Consider the following 7,451-nt stretch of genomic DNA (forward strand, 5'->3'; position numbering starts at 1 on the left):
AAGAAAAAAACAATTTTTATTTTTAAAAAATAAGCAAAGCAATAGGATTCTTCACAAAAAGGCTACCCAACTGTTCAATGAGCACATGAAAGTTGTTATACCTCATCAGGGAAAAGCAAATTAAACTCACGAGACACCACTACACATACAGTAAAAGAACTAAAATTTTAAAAATCTATCAATATCAAATGTTGAGACTGTGAGGCAACTGGAATTCTCAAACACCGATGAGGAAATTTTAATTGGTATGATCACTGTGAAAAACTTTTTAGCAGTTATCTCAATAAAACAAAAACAAAAAAACCCCACACACTTTATGTTCCACCAGTTCCACACCTAACCAAAATATGGACACGTGTTCACCAAAAGACGTGTACAAGAATGTTCATAGCCACACTATTTGTCATGTCCAAAACTAGGAAATAATTCAAATGCCCGTAAATGGTAGAACAGATAAGTAAATTATATTTTCATACAGTGGAATACCACAGAGCAGGAATTGGCAAAGTTTTTTCTGTAAAGGGCCAGAAAATAAGTGTTTTTGTCTCTGCAGGCCATATATGTTTTCCATTGCGTATTCACATATATATATACATACACACACACAAACACACACACACCCCTTAAAAAACATCAAAATCATTCTTAGTTCACAGGCTGTACAAAACAGATGGTGGACATGATTAGGCCTGCAGGCAGCACTTTGCCAGCTCCTGGCCTAGAGCAATACAACAAATTATGTGAGAACATGAATGAAGGTCATAACTATAACCTTGAGCAAAAGACAACAGACACAGAAGAAAACATACTCTACGATACCAGTTATAAAATGTTTGAAAACAAGCAGAACTCATCTATGGTGACAGAAGCCTGAATATTGTGATGGGCATGAAAAGGACTCTGGAGTTCAGGAAATCATCTCTATTTTTATTTGGATAGAGTCCATACTACCCAGATTGTGATCGCTTTGCAAAAATTCACAGACCTGTATACTTAACGTCTATGCACTTTAGAATATCTATGCTTACTTCAATACAAATTTACAAAAAACATAACAATTGTCTTTGCTATGGGACTTCTAAGACCACTTAATACACTAATGTGCATTTTGAAGTTCCCAGTAAAATGTGAAAAATACAGTATTTTTCCAAATTTATTTCATCACAGAACACTTTCTCCCAGAACACCTCTCAAAACTAATGTAACTCCTTAAGAAAAAGAAAAAAATTGGACCAGAACACAAGGTGTATGAAAGTGTATAGGAGAGAATAAAAATGAAATAATAGGCTAAGGTCATTGAATGCTTCAATGCCATATCCTCAAATAGTGTATCTAGTTTTAACTTTTATCTTGTAGACAGCTCTTATAGGATTTTAAGTAGGAGAGGGACAAGATCAGATCTTTGGGCTTACAAGACAGTACTGGCGGGCTTCCCTGGTGGCACAGTGGTTAAGAATCTGCCTGACAATGCAGGGGACACGGGTTCGAGCCCTGGTCTGGGAAGATCCCACATGCCGCGGAGCAACTAAGCCCATGCACAACTACCGAGCCTGCGCTCTAGAGCCACGAGCCACAGCTACCAAGCCTGTGTGCCACAGCTACTGAAACCTGCGCATCTAGAGCCCGTGCTCCGCAGCAAGAGAGGTCACTGCAATGCGAAGCCCACGCACCGCAATGAAGAGCAGCCCCCACTCGCCACAGCTAGAGAAAGCCCACGCACAGCAACGAAGACCCAATGCAACCAAAACTAAATAAATAAAATAAATTTATTTAAAAAAACAGTACTGGCAGTAGAAGCGGGGAGTAACTGGATGGAGGAAGAGAGGCGCAAAGGAAAAGAACAGAGAAAAATGTGTGTTGGGGATCAGTTAGTGATGCAGTCATCCTGAAATGCAGTGGGAAGGGCTTAAGCAAAGCAGCAAGAATGAGACAATTATGGCATATATCCAAAGAATACTCTAATTCAAAGATACATGCACACCAATGTTCATAGCAGAACTATTTACAACAGCCAAGACATGGAAACAACCTAATTATCCATCGACAGATGAATGGATAAAGAAGATGTGTTATACATACACAGACACACACACACACACACACACACGGAATATTACTCAGCTATAAAAAAGAATGAAATAATGCATTTGCAGCAACATGGATGGACCTAGAGATTATCAAACAAGTGAAATAAGTCAGAGAAAGACAAATATCTTATGATATCACATATGTGGAATCTAAAACAATGATACAAATGAACTTATTTACAAAACAGAAACAGACTCACAGACATAGAAAACAAATTTATGGTTACCAAAGGAGAAAGCAGAGGGGGAGGGATAAATTAGGAGTTTTGGATTAGCATATACACATGACTATGCATAAAACAAATTAACAACAAGGACCTACTGTATAGCACAGAGAACTATATTTGATATTTTGTAATAAACTAGAATGGAAAAGAATCTGAAAAAGAATATATATAAAAGTATATATATACATAACTGAATCACTCTGCTGTACACTAACACAACATTGGAAATCAACTATACTCCAATCGAATTTAAAAAAGAATGAGATAATTAAACAGGTTTAAAAAAATGTGTGGATTTGTCAATAAATCACTCATCTTAGATAAATATACTTGTCATATTTTTTAATTTATTTATTTTTATTTATTTATCTTTATTTATTTATTTTTGGCTGCGTTGGGTCTTCGTTGCTGTGCACAGGCTTTCTCTAGTTGCGGCGAGCGGGGGCTACTCTTCATTGTGGTGCACGGGCTTCTAATTGCGGTGACTTCTCTCGTTGAGGAGCACAGGATCTAGGTGCGTGGGCTTCGGTAGTTGTGGCTCGCAGGCTCTAGAGCACAGGCTCAGTAGTTGTGGTGCACGGGCTTAGTTGCTCTGCGGCACGTGGGATCTTCCAGGACCAGGGCTCGAACCCGTGTCCCCTGCATTGGCAGGCGGATTCTTAACCACTGTGCCACCCAGGGAAGTCCCTCCTTGTCATATTTTTAAGAATATACTCTTATTCTTTAGCTTTTATTACCACTCACTTCGAATCTGGAATTCTATATTATCACTATATACAAGGTACAAAAGATGCAGCTCTGAGTTCTACAAAGGAGGGTTTAGAGAATGCACTGTCAATACACTGATTGGAAAGGGCCCAGGAGAGCTTGTCTTACAATCACACCTGCAGAGCAATGCAGGTTTGCAAAGAGATTTTATTTATGTGATTTTTATTGAGGATGGCTCAAACCTGCATTTGCAGAGCAAAAATCGTGGTTTTACTTAGAAGGTATGTTTATTTGGGAGTGGTTGGGGAAGGGGATGATGAAAATTTGACAGAAATCAAAATCTCCCCATCTGACTACCCCCTTGCCTGGGCATTTAAACTAATTTGTAACATTTTAATGATATGATTCTCTTGTGAAATCTGCAGCTTTGAATGCTTCGTTATCTGCCACCCAAGTGTCAAAGAATTTAACAGTGGCCATATTTAAATGTTTTGACTCCAAATGGCTTTATTTGAAAAAATAAGCACAAAAGAGGGAAGTGTAATACATAATGAATTAAGTATGACAATCTGTTGTTCAACCTCATTTACATCCATGGTTTCTCCATGAGATGTTATCATGGGGTCTGCGTTAAACTGAATGATGGCCCCCCAAATATATCTACATCCTAATCCCAGGCACCCATGAATGTTATTTTATGCGGCAAAAGGGACTTTGTAGATGCAATCAATATAAGGATCTTAAAATGAAGGTTATCCAGGATTATCTGGGCGGGACCAATGCCATCGAAGTGGTCCTTATAGGAGAGACACGAAAGTGAGAGTCGGAGAAGCTACTGTTGACCCAAGCAGAGACTGGGGTGATGCACTTTGAGTATGCAGAGTACAGCTAGCCATTAGAAGCTGAAATAAGCAAGGCAATGCTTTCCTTCCCTAGAACATCCAGAAGGAACCAGCCCTGCTGAAACCTTGCCCTTAGCACAGTGAAGATGACCTCCAGAATCACAAGAGAATAAATTTGTGTTGCTTTAGGCAATAAAACCTGTGGTAAGTTTTTACAGCCCCAAAAGGAAACTAATACAACATCCTAGTGAAATGTTTATCAAACAGTCAGAATCACACCAGAATCACCTAGGCAGTTTGTTAAAGACACAGATCCTTGGATCCCATGCCTAGAAGTTCTGTGTCCCTGGATCGTTGTTAAGGCGCAGACATCTAAACTGCTTAAGAAGCTTCTTGTATGACTGTTGTGCTACAAACCGGAGTGTAAGTCAGAAGAAGAAAATTCACTGCCCAAATCAGATTCCTAGGGCTGCCGTACCGAATTCCCACAAACTCGAAATTCTAAAATGACAGAGAACTGTCCACAGGGCTGCACTCCCACAGGAAGCCCTAAGAGACAATCTGTTCCTTGCCTCTTTGCTTCTGGTGGCTGCTAGCATTCCTTGACTTGTGGTCATATCACTCCAATCTCTGCCTCAGTGGTCACATTGCCTCCTCTTCTGCGTGGATCAAATCTCCCTCTGCCTCTCTTATAAAGTCACTGGTGATTGGAATTAGGACCCACCTGGATAATCCAGAACAATCATTCCATCTCAAGATCTGTAATCACCTCTGCCAAAATCTCTTTTTCTTATAAAGTAACACTCACAGGGTCTGGGAATTGGGACCTGATATCTCTGGGTGGCCATTACTCAGCCTGCATTAGTGCCTTAGTGCCCTTGGTGGTAATTTAGGGATGAAGACAGTAGAGCTGAAGCAGATTTTCCAAAAATACAAGACTGAAATATTTTTAGATTCAAATATTCTTTTGACCCTTTACAAAATACAATTATGCTATTTAAAAAAAAAAACAACACCAGCCTCACTGGAGTATTCTGATGATTAATGAGGCTTTGATAAGCAGGGAATTGGGAGACTACTGGAAGAAGTAGGTCCCCAGGATTCAGTAGTATTTTTCTTATGAGGTTATATGCCCCTTTTAAAAATTGGTTTCTCACACGGGTGTTTCTGAACATAAAAGTACTGCCAACGAAAGAATCTTCATGAAAAGTTTCTATCACAGAGGAACTTACTACATCTCACTGCACAAAGAGATTACAAGAAACGTTGGTTAGGGAGTTCTTTTTATGCAAAAGCTATTTCAAATATAAATAAATCCAAGATTTCCTTTGCCTGCATTTTTTCTCTACACAAGCAAGAAATTTAGACTCCATGGTTCACTAACAAGAGCATTCTTATCCTGTTTGGCTTTTTAAGGTACTTCAGGTAAATAATCCAGAAGAGAAATTACCCTGAAGTCAAAAGGGACACACACCAGAATTCGAACAATGGCCTAAGAAATGTATAGAGTGTGGTGATGCGCCACAGCATTAATGAGTAATAGAGATTCTGTGTCCAAAACATGTCCTCTTCCTTTCAGAAATAGCAAGCGCTCATTCTAATATTTTCCTAACATCCCTGCACCACGAGGCTTAAGGCCTTCCCTAACTGAAATGGTATCCTTTTCTCGAATGTACATTTTTATATCCACCCCCTAAAAAACATTTATAGCTCCACTTCCCTTTACTGTTACCTACTCAAAATCTAAATAACCACCCCCTTTAAAATAATCCGTGGCTTGGCTTTCAACAACCCAATTTTCACTTTAGCAGGTCATCACTCCACCCTGAATAGCTTTTAGGGAAAAAAAAATTTTTTTCTCATTCATCCCCCTGGAGTATGACCACACTTCTTGCCTACAAGGTATTATTCACTTGCTTGAATCCCCTCAGTTGTACTGGCTCCAAATTGTGCTGTCAGTGCTCTGCGCTAATCTGCCAGCCTAGGTCCCATAAAATTCCCAGAGCAACAGTGTTGGCTAATAATCAACTAAAAATATGCAACAACTAGTAGTGTTAGGTAATAACTAACAATAGCACTGTTCAAGAACCACCTCAGAAGCTTGCAAAAATGCAGACTCCAGGGCCCCACCTCAGACCAACTAAATTTCCAGAAAAAATAACTCAGAATTTGCATTTTTTTGCAAATGAAATGTGGCCACTAGGAAATTGGAATCCAATGATTCGAAAGGCCTGAGCCTTGGAGATTCCCACTTCACGCATTTTCTCCTCCCCACAAACACCCGGGACTGTTTTACAGAAATAAAGTGGTCTTGGTTTGCACCCCGAAGTTTGTCATCCACACACCATTCAGGAACTATGACACACCCTTACTGCACTCTTAAATGCTGACCCCATTTTTGGTTTTAAATCCCTATGCAATTTTATCTTTCCATTTTCAATCACTGTAACTCCATCATTTCCTGGAGGAATCCACCCTCAGTTACTCTTCTTTATTTCAATGCTCAGTTCCATTTTTTAGAGACTTTTGCCTAGGGCCCTTATCCCAATCCAGAAACCCCTTCCATTAAGGCCAGAGAGTGGGTAAGCAACGAGACCAAATATCTATGTGGAATCTAGAAAAATGGTACAGATGAACCTATTTGCAGGACAGGAATAGAAACGCAGATGTAGAGAACGGACGTGTGGACACAGGTGGGGAAGGGGAGGGTGAGGTGAATTGGGAGATTAGGTTTGACATAAATACACTACCATGTGTAAAACAGATAGCTAGTGGGAACCTGCTGTATGGCACAGGGAGCTCAGCTCGGTGCTCTGTGATGACCTGGAGGGGTGGGATGTGGGGAGGGAGGGAGGTCCAAGAGGGAGGGGATATAGGTGTACCTATAGCTGATTCACTTCATTGTACAGCAGAAACTAACAAACATTGTAAAGCAACATACTCCAATAAATTAATTAATTAATTAAAGTCTATATCACTTGAAAAAGTTTTTTGTTTTGTTTGTTTGGACAAATGGAACAAGAGAAGGTGGCTGTGAGCATATTTTGGACCACAAAATTTACCAGCAGGACCTAACGTCCCCTTGGTTAGCATCATAGAAAAGAGGATTCTTCTTAGGGGAAGAAAAATCTAGTTCTGCATCATGTGACACAGGGAACCTCACTCTTCCTATCTGTAGAGATTTTTCACCAACATAACAGCATAAGGACAATTAAATCTTGTTCAGTTTTTACCGCAAATAAACATTTTTTCCAAAAGGAGCTTAATTTACCTGCCACAGACACAACTCTTCACCAAATGCCATTGACAGGAGCAATTGCCACCCGGGTTCTTTACTCTAATGTAGTGGAACCTCTTGGGCGAGACACTGAGAAAGAAAACCCAGCTGTAACTGGGACAAAGTACACATTCTGCCTCACCACAAAGTGCAGCTTCTACGTTCCAACTGTCTTGGTGAAGTGCTTCATGGCCGAATGTTGTTGGCCAACTTACATGGTATTTGGATTTGAAGTTATATGCCATTTGGGGAAGATTACTATAATTAGAGAAATGGCCTAATTACTTTTCTGGCAACAGGGAAGAAAGAG

Source organism: Globicephala melas, chromosome 10, assembly GCF_963455315.2.
Source record: "Globicephala melas chromosome 10, mGloMel1.2, whole genome shotgun sequence".
In the NCBI taxonomy this organism is placed as follows: Eukaryota; Metazoa; Chordata; class Mammalia; order Artiodactyla; family Delphinidae; genus Globicephala; species Globicephala melas.